Here is a 10,000-nt window from a genome sequence, read left to right as displayed (position 1 = left end):
TTCAAGGCTCCGTTCACACTGCAGCAGCCCAAAAGATTTTATTTATCTTCTGCACACAGGATCTAAAATGGTTTAATTTCTGAGACATCTGCAGTTTGTGTCAGATAATGAAACGTGTCAAATATTCTCTTTTTGCTCCATTTTTGGTCTCCACCAACTCCTGAGAGAAATATCTGCCCTGTTAGCTGCTAAATGCTCCACCATGATCACCAGTTAGTCTCTAATTGTGTCTGACTGTTGATTGCTGCTGGGCAGGTAGTGTTATATCACTTTTTACAGCTTTTTACAGCTTTTTGCAGCAGTAAGGTTGGGGTCGGATAAATAAACAATGAGCTAAAACTCAAAGCTGTTTAAAGTCAAGAGGAGCTGCAGAATCAGCCCCCAGTGATCACATTTTGAAGTATAGCACCAGAAAACTAAATGGAAACAATAAAACACCTGTAATGAAGGTCTCTCGAGGTGGTTTTTGCCTTTTTCAAAAACGGGTTTATGCGCTGAGTGGTGGAATATAACAAAACAAAGAAATATGTTATATTTCTTATATTATAAACAATATTTTCTGAGGGAAATATCTGCATATTTAGCTGCCAAATGGGCAAAATCACCAGAATTTGAAGCAGAGTGAGAACTCTTCTTGAAAACTCGAAGAAGCAAATATCTTCTTCGCCTCTTCATCCTTATTGAATGGAAGTAAACGGGAGGTGAACATTTGCCATTCACTTATGTGTGACCACAGGAATTTTCTTAAATGGTAACCAAGTCACAAACTTCCTCATTCTACAGCTAAATTTAAAGAACAAACGTCTGAACCAAACTCTCTATAGCCATGTTTTTTCACTCCTTTTTCACAACAGTTAGCTTGAAATTTGCTCGAAAGTTCAAACGAGAAGTGACATTTTCTTCATAGATGAGGTTGTAGCGTTGTATTTTGTTGGTTTCCTGTTCACTTCTGTACGAGCCGTGTGTTTCTAGCAGCATCTAGTGGCCGTTAGAGGAACTGCAGCTAGCTCAACATCAGAACCTCTCTCTGTTTCCTCCAGTTAAACACAATAAATAAAACCGTCTGGTTGTTTTATCCTGCAGTGTCAGATGTCTTCACAGTGTGAACGGAGCCTCAGATACACTGAAAACATGATTTGGAGCTGAAGGATTTTTTGGTGATTTTAAGATGAACTTAAAAAAGACTTTGAGAGGACTTTCTGCGGGGAAATGTTCAGACTCCCTGCAGTGTTTTTGTGCCTTGATCTGTCTGACTGGCACACACACACTCGGCCAGTCGGGATGAGTCTGTGTGCTGCTGTACAGTTTTTACTCTGAATATTTTATACATTTTGCGTGTTTTTCCAGAGGGTGAATGTGTGCATGCAGAACGTTTGTCGCAGCATGTGGAACGAGGCAACGTCAGTATTAGTTAGTGTCACTGCTTTACTTTATTAGGAGTGTTTGAACTGGTTTTTGGTGTCAGTGAGCTGAAAGTGAAACATTATTAATGTCACATTATGAAGGACGGCAAGAAGCTGAAGTGTTCCGACTCTCCTGGTTGTTGGAGGTTCAGCTGCTTTACTACATTTGTTTAACAGGTTTTAATATTTGAAGAATATACTGTATGTGTTGCAAGTTGAATAAATTGAGCACTTCAAACACTTGGAAACATTTGCTGAGATCATCTTTTCCTGCAGAATTTTTGAGTTGAGCTCACAGGACTTTCTGATTAAGAGTCACAACTCAAAACTTGATATATTAAATTAACATTTTACCTAAAAATATCTTATCTAAGAAGATAAGGGCCATGTGAATAATAGAATACATATTTCAGGTTTTTAATTATGTTATTAATGCTAGAAGTTCAAAATAAAACAAGGCTTTTACAGGAATTAAAAAAGGTTAAAGGTCCACAATTATTCCATGTTATGCTGTTAGAAATTAAATACTTTCTTTTTTGAGTTTGTGGGTTCAAATTCCAGCAGTGCTTTTTCAAAAGTTAGTTTACTTACCACATGTTTTGTCCATTGTCTGTCCACTGGATGCATGTTAAGTAACCCAAAGCAACAATTTGAGATGATTGAAGGGAAATCAGCAGTTTGGACCAACATGAAGATGATCAATACGACCGGAGTTCCTCAGGGTTCATTTCTGGGTCTCCTTCTCTATGCAGATGACACTCAACTAATTCTGTCTTCTGAAATGTGTTTTGAGACCACTGGGGGTTTCTTATCAGAGAGGGAGCCTTCAGAGGACTTGCTGTGGCTTAGTTGGTTGAAGTGCCTGTCTATTAACCAGGAGATCCTGGGTACAAATCCCAGCGGTGCCTGGTTGTTAATGAGCTCGACTCTTCCTAAAGCACACTTTGGAGAGAATCTCTGTCTGGACCTTGCAGCCTCAGCACTGGAACTCCTCTGGGTCTTCTTCTTCTTTTTTTGACAATAGCTGTTTTTCACTCACATTACCTTTCCTACCACAGCTATGCAGATGACACTCAACTTAGCAGTCTTCATTATCTCATTGATTTTCTTGTCACATTATTTGTACATAAAATGTCTAAAGTCCTTTTTCTTTTTTCACTTTCAACCAAAGCAACAATTGGAAGATAATCAACAGTTTGAAACCAACAATTAATTGAGAATTTGCGTCAGAAACTCATAGCCTCACTACCGGAGTCCCCCAGAGTTCAGTTATGGGTCCCCTTCTTTTCTAAAAGTCCTGCAGGTGCTGTGGCTTAGCTGGTCAAAGTGCCTGTCTCGTAAACAGGAGATCCTGGGTTCAAATTCCAGCAGTGCCTGATTTTCAGTTGATGTTCTTGTCACATTATTTGTACATAAAATGTCTAATGTCCTGATTTTTCTTTTTCCACTTTCAACCAAAATAGCAACTTGTGCTGATTTGAGGAAATTCAACAGTTTGGACCAACAATTCTCACAATGCTGAGCTATGCAGATCACACTCAACTAATTCTGTCTTTCTCCCGGTCCGAAACCAGGTGGCAGCATGAACGTCAGAAATGTTTTTGATCCAACTAGAATATTGATATCAGGGCACAAGCTGTTAATGGAGGTGCTGTGGCTTAGCTGGTCGAAGTGCCTGTCTTATAAACATGAGATCCTCGGTTCAAATCCCAGCAGTGCCTTATCATGGATGAGCTCCTCTCTTCTTTTACACGGTTGTGGCCTGTGGTCCTGAAGTACACTGTGGAGTTCCTCAGGGTTCTCTTCTCGGTCCGTTTCTCTTGACAGAGAGATGGCACTCAACCTAGCAGCATGAATCTTCATTAATTCAGAAATATCTTTAATACAACTGGGGCTTTGATACAAGAGAAGGACACATTCCCCCATGCGCTGTGGCTTAGCGGGTCAAAGTGCCTGTCTCGTAAACAGCAGATCCTGGGTTCAAATCCCAGCAGTGCCTGATTTTCAGTTGATGTTCTTGTCACATGATTTGTACATAAAATGTCTAATGTCCTGATTTTTCTTTTTTCACTTTCAACCAAAGCGACAACTGGAAGACTATTCAACAGTTTGGACCATCAATTTGCTGAATTTGCATCTGAACCTCATAGCCTCACGATTGGAGTCTCTCTGGGTTCTGTTGTCGGTCCCCTACTTTTTAAAAACCCCATAGGTGCTGTGGCTTAGTTGGTCAAAGCGCCTGTCTAGTAAACAGGAGATCCTGGGTTCAAATCCCAGCAGTGCCTTATCATGGATGAGCTAAACTCTTCCTTTACACAGTTGTGGTCCTGAAGTACACTTTGGAGATATTCTCTGTCTGAAACTTATAGCATCATGACTGGAGTTCCTCAGGGTTCTCTTCTGGGTCCTTTTCTCTTGACACTAACTCTCTTGGTTCTGTTGTTCATTCACATCACTTTTCCTACCACACCTTTGCATATTACACTCAACTTAGCAGCATGAATCTTCATTCATTCAGATATGTCTTAATACAACAGAAAAGTACAGGCGTTATAAGGCGCTGTGGCTTAGCTGGTCAAAGTGCCTGTCTTGTAAACAGGAGATCCTGGGTTCAAATCCCAGCAGTGCCTGTTTTTCAGTTAATTTTCTAGTCACATTATTTGAATGTAAAATATCCTAATTTTTCTTTTTTAACTTTCAACCAAAGCGACAATTGGAAGACTATTCAACAATTTGCTGGGGCATCTTTAAAAAAAAAACCCAATTTGCTGAATTTGCGTCTGAACCTCATTGCCTCACTATTGGAGTCTCCAATCTTGGAGAATCCTGTGTTCAAATCCCAGCTGTCCCTTAATCTGAGTGTTTCCTGCAAAAACAGTATCTACTACAGCTGTTTATTGTATAATAATGCTTAAAATGTTATTTTTCACTTTTCTGTCTGTATAACTCTACTACCATTTGGTTTCTTTTTGTAGGCTTCGAAAATAAACTAGATTTCAAGAAAAACTGAACTGTCAGAGGGAAAACTTACATTTTACTTTGACTTATTCTTGGAGAAAATAAGACCACTGCTCCTCCTGTATCAGATCAGATATTTGGTGTGACTGCTTGTACAGGAAATCCATTTTTTACTGAGAAACAAAACCTCCTATTTTCTGTTATTCTGCGTCACATCAGTTCCTCTTTCACTGGTAATATTAGTAACTCTGACACACTCTGACTTTCAAGAAATGTCATGAGTTTAATAAAAGTGTTGCAACACCAACTAACTGTCAGGTCACACCCAAAGACTGCTTCTTGTTTTTCCAATGTATTACTGGTTTAGTATTAGTCTGTTATTATTTTTATTATTATTATTTATTATTTATTATTAACAGTAGAAATAGTAGTAAAGTTCATGATGTCCCGTTACTCGACACCAGGGGGCGCCTGGGTCACTCTCACATTTCTCTTCAGAATAAAAGCCCGCAGGTCTGCAGCAGTGATTGGAGCCCAGAGGAGAAAAACTAAAGATCTCTCACTCTGCCTCTGAGCCTGGACACCGGAAACAGAAGAAAACAACACACACACATGCTCCGTTTTAGGACATTTATTATTAAAACATGATCAGAAAGAATTAAAGCTTCACACAATTAAAACAAACCAAACAAACAGCCAACAAGAGATTGTAATCACAGATTTAATTTACTTTATTTTCGGTTCACATAACAAAAAATTGGAAATTATATAAAACGCCTTTATATAATATTGTATATATATTTTTATGCATGTTACTGTTATCTGTTATTTTATTTTATCATATTTTGCACCTGCTATTATGTTATTTCAGTCTTCTGTATATTTGCACTTTTCCAACTTTTTATTGCAACTACTTTATCTAATTTATATTATCTTATTATTGACTTTTATAGCAATAAATAAATAAAATAAAACCCCACTTTTAATATAAATGTTTTTTATTACAGCTCTTACGAAACAAAAGGTAAAAAATAAAAGTTTTAAAAGTTATTTAATATAATAATCCTAACTTTCTTCTTGGGTCTCTCAACATCTCGACTTTTACTTTAAAATTATATTCAGATTTTTTTAATGCCTAATAACTGTATATACTTTAAATACATATATATATATATATATATATATATATATATATATATATATATATATATATTTATTTATTTATTTATTATTATTATTATTATTATTATTTTTTATTTTATTTTTTATTACATGTCTAAAAAGGCCTCAAGGCAAGTTACATTATGTGACAGCATTTTTTTTTAAATGTTAAATTTAAATTTTCTTTCATTTATTTATCTTTAAATAATAAAATGCAATTCACCCAAACAGAACTAACAGAGAGAATGAGGTTCCTGCAGCCCTGAGGAACACTAACAAAAAATAAAAATTGTATTTATTATATATTTTTATCATAAACTAACAATATCTTAGATATGGTAAAAAAATATTTTCATGTTTTACATATATTGCATCTTTTTTTATTTATTAGGGTAGAACTGTACTGAAATATATAATATTATTTTGCTATATTTTGCATCTGCTTTTGTGTTATTTTAGTCTTTTGTATGTCAAACAGTCATCAAACAGCTCAAACCACAAAATTCATTACCGTAACACGTTTTTAAATAAAAAAAACATCTTTTTTCTTTTTTTTCTTAAATATGCTCAAAGGTAGCTGGTATCACCAAAATGTATTTTATTAAAATATACACATATTTTAATGCAAACGATTATATAATTACTATAACATTTAACCATTTTTTCTCATCAATTTTCATTCTGATTTTGTTCTTTTATACATTGTTAAAAACCATTATGTTTTGATTATAGTATATATATGAATGTATATATATATATCTATATATATATATATATATATATATATATATATATATATATATATGAATGTATATATTGAAAGTATATACAGTTATTAGGCATAAAAAAATCTGAATATAATCTTAAAGTAAAAGTTGAGATGTGGAGAGATCCAGGAGGAAAGTTAGGATTATTATATTGAATAACTTTTAAAATGTGTTTTACCTTTTGCTTCATAAGGGCTGTAATATAAACATTTATATTAAAAGTTTAAAAAGTTTTATTTTTTTTATTTATTGCTATAAAAGTCAATAAGATATTATAATCTTCACAGACATAGCTCAGACTGGCTTCATGAGAATCACCCATATATATATATATATATATATATATATATATATATATATATATATATATATATATATATATATATATATTAGGGTTGTCAAAAGTATCGATACTCAAAATTAGTATCGATACTAAAACGTATCCGGATACTCATTTTCAAAAGTATCGAGTATCTGAAGCTTGTTATCATAGTTGCAGTTTCTTTTTGCGCAACTGTTTTTATTATAAATATTTAACCTGTGGTTCTGTTCATTTTTACATGTTGCATTTTTCTTGTTAATAAAAATATTTCTGTTAAATTTAGGGGTCTTTGTTTTTATCCTTGTGGTATCGAAAATATGTATCGAGTATCGAATATTTTCCAGATTTTTTTATGCGTAATAACTGTATGTAGTATATGTGTGTGTGTGTATATATATATATATATATATATATACATATATATATATATATATAGTAGTATATATACACATAAAAATGTGTGTGTATACACAAAAAAGGCAGACTTGCAAGGAAAAAACTAACTGTGTGTGCAGAAAACTATAAAAAAATGTCGATTTTTAACCTGAAACACACCTGAACACACCTGAAAGGTGACATAGCGTGCGCATGCGTGGTGGGCCGACACCCACTCGTGCCGAGCGTGGCTCCGGCGGCGTGTTTTCCCCCTCAGAGTGGATCATCCTGCAGGCTGGAGGATCTCTGCTCGCCAGGCTGGTATTTGCTCTCCTCCACCATCAGACAGTCAGACCGCAGAGCGAGCAGACGGGACGCTGCTGCTGCAGGAAAACCTGGAAATAAACGCGCTCCTGACTCTATTCTGCTCCGGGATTAAGGGCCGGAGGACCACCGGGATATAGCGTCGAAGGGAGAGCAACATTCCCGGGATTCATTCAGGGAAAGAGGGACAAAAAAAGGTAAAAAAAAAAAAAAAACTTCATTCCAGCCTGCGGGTCTGAGCCCGACTTCTGGGCTCCGTCTACCCTCTGGAGCGGTCACCGTCTCCGTGTTTACGGTTAGTCGAGTTTTAAATAAAGCAGAACTCTTAATAAAGTCTTTATGGATTAATTTAAAACTTTATATCTTACTATATTATATAACTGAGTTAATAGTGAGGCGGTTGGAATAAGTTAAGAAAAACTAAACGGAGTTCGGCGAACAGATTTTTTTTGTGTGTGTGTGTGTGTGTGTGTGTGTGTGTGTGTGTGTGTGTGTGTGTTGGCGCCAGGTGATAGACGGATCCTTCTGGCTGCTGTCGTGGAAAAAAAAAAAGTTTTGTTTACTTGTGTTTTAAGTTTGTTGTGTTTTTTTTTAAATAAACTTAACAATAATAAACAAGTAATTAAAAACAACATTTTACACCATGACGGTGTTTGTGTTGGGGGCAGGCTATTTACTGGAGTGTTAGCCACATTCCTGGGTTAGAATAGTTTCCATTGCAGTCTGTAATTACAGCAAAGCGACTCAGAACATGTTACACGTTTTAATCGCTTTTGTGTTTTAAAAGTCGCCGTTTTGTCTTTAAAGTTACGAGTTTATGTTGAAGTTTTAGTCAACTGTTAGCTCGCTGTGCTAACTCCGAGCTAGCCTCGTAGGTGGGAGAGTTTATTGTGGTCAAAGTTGCATAAAAAGTCTGTTTTTAATGATAATTTGAGTGATTTATTAGTTGTTTGTTGTGTTGAAACACTGGGAGATGTTTGTGTTGTTAGCATGGTGAGCTAACTTTGCTTATAAAGCTCTTTCATGCAGTGATTTTCATAATTTAATCACATTTAAATAACATTTAAAGGCCTTTGTTTCTTGTTCAATGCTGATTTTTTAATATTTACTGTGTATTTAATATGATATGCAACAGAAAAAACAGATAAATCCACATTTGAGAGGCTAAAAACAACATTTTCTGTCATTTTTGACTAACTTTGTTTGTAAATCTGTTTCCAAACAGTGATTTTCACATTTTATCACATTTAAAAGACACATTTTAATGTTGTTATTCTGGCTTTGTTTTCTTATTTGCTAGAAATAAAGCTGTTTAAATAACAGTAAACAAGTAAAGAGTAAGAACAAACAGAGAGGCTCTGCCATGTGGGCTTTTCTTTGTTATTTATGCTGTATTTAATATGATAAACAACAGATAAAAAAGCAGATAAATCCATATTTGAGAGGCTTAAAAACAACATTTTCTGTCATTTTTGCATTAAAAACAACTAGAGGTATAAATAAATCATTATTTTTCTGTTGATAGACGAACTGATTAGTTGATTAATCACTTTGGATCTGAATCAAAGTGCTGAAAAAGAAGATTTTAGCCTTAAAAAGCTTTATGAAGCCAGTATTGAATGTTCATTAAAGTTGCATGATGCCAGATCATGTTTGAGTTTTAGTTCCCTGAGTTTATTGTGGTAAAAAGTCTGTTTTTAATGATAATTTGAGTGATTTATTAGTCGTTTGTTGTGTTGAAACACTGGGAGATGTTTGTGTTGTTAGCATGGTGAGCTAACTTTGCTTATAAAGCTGTTTTCAAGTAGCAATTTTCACATTTATCACATTTAAATAGCATTTAAAGGCTTTTGTTTCTTGTTTAATGCTGCTTTTTTAATATTAGCAATGTAATTAATATGATATGCAACAGGAAAAACACATAAAAGCAGATAAATCCATATTTGGGAGGTTAAAAACAACATTTTCTGTCATTTCTGGGTGAAAAAACTACTACAGCAAGAAATGGACCATTATTTTTCTGTTGATTAGTTGATTAATCACTTTGGATCTGAATCAAAGTGCTGAAATAGATAATTTTACCCTTTAAAAAGCTTTATGAAGCCAGTATTGAAATGATGATGCCGGATCATGTTTGAGTTTTAGTTTCCTGAGTTAATTGTGGTCAAAGTTGCATAAAAAGTCTGTTTTTAATGATAATTTGAGTGATTTATTAGTTGTTTGTTGTGTTGAAACACTGGGAGATGTTTGTGTTGTTAGCATGGTGAGCTAACTTTGCTTATAAAGCTGTTTCCAAACAGTGATTTTCACATTTTATCACATTTAAAAGACACATTTTAATGTTGTTATTCTGGCTTTGTTTTCTTTTTGTTAGAAATAAAGCTGTTTAAACAACAGTAAACAAGTAAAGAGAGCAGAGAGGCAGCCATGTGGGCTTTTGTTTGTTATTTATGCTGTATTTAATATGATAAACAACAGATGAAAAAAACAGATAAATCCATATTTGAGAGGCTAAAAACAACATTTTCTGTCATTTTTGCATTAAAAACAACTAGAGGTATAGATAAATCATTATTTTTCTGTTGATAGACGAACTGATTAGTTGATTAATCACTTTGGATCTGAATCAAAGTGCTGAAAAAGAAGATTTTAGCCTTAAAAAGCTTTATGAAGCCAGTATTGAATGTTCA

At 34.4% G+C, this 10,000-nt stretch overlaps 1 protein-coding gene and 3 non-coding genes across 5 annotated transcripts in view; all 4 read left to right on the top strand.

Moving 5' to 3' along the window:
• Positions 1-2,705: 2,705 nt before the first annotated feature.
• Positions 2,706-2,779, top strand: trnat-cgu (transfer RNA threonine (anticodon CGU)). Its single transcript has one exon. It is a non-coding gene; the product is annotated as a tRNA-Thr (tRNA).
• Positions 2,780-3,614: 835 nt separating this feature from the next.
• trnat-agu (transfer RNA threonine (anticodon AGU)) lies at positions 3,615-3,688 on the top strand. The gene has a single exon. It is a non-coding gene; the product is annotated as a tRNA-Thr (tRNA).
• A 271-nt stretch (positions 3,689-3,959) lies between these two features.
• On the top strand, positions 3,960-4,033 carry trnat-ugu (transfer RNA threonine (anticodon UGU)). The gene has a single exon. It is a non-coding gene; the product is annotated as a tRNA-Thr (tRNA).
• A 3,222-nt stretch (positions 4,034-7,255) lies between these two features.
• LOC131993303 (bone morphogenetic protein receptor type-1A-like) overlaps positions 7,256-10,000 on the top strand; it is a 55,899-nt gene continuing 53,154 nt past the window's right edge. The window contains exon 1 of one of the 2 annotated variants that reach the window (XM_059359148.1): positions 7,256-7,507. The gene's annotated coding sequence lies outside the window, so the exon portion shown is untranslated. Of the gene's footprint in view, positions 7,606-10,000 lie in introns of both variants that reach the window. The other variant, XM_059359149.1, reaches the window with a different exon arrangement.

Source organism: Centropristis striata, chromosome 20 (assembly GCF_030273125.1).
Source record: "Centropristis striata isolate RG_2023a ecotype Rhode Island chromosome 20, C.striata_1.0, whole genome shotgun sequence".
In the NCBI taxonomy this organism is placed as follows: Eukaryota; Metazoa; Chordata; class Actinopteri; order Perciformes; family Serranidae; genus Centropristis; species Centropristis striata.
This window is presented reverse-complemented; position numbering and strand designations above follow the sequence as displayed.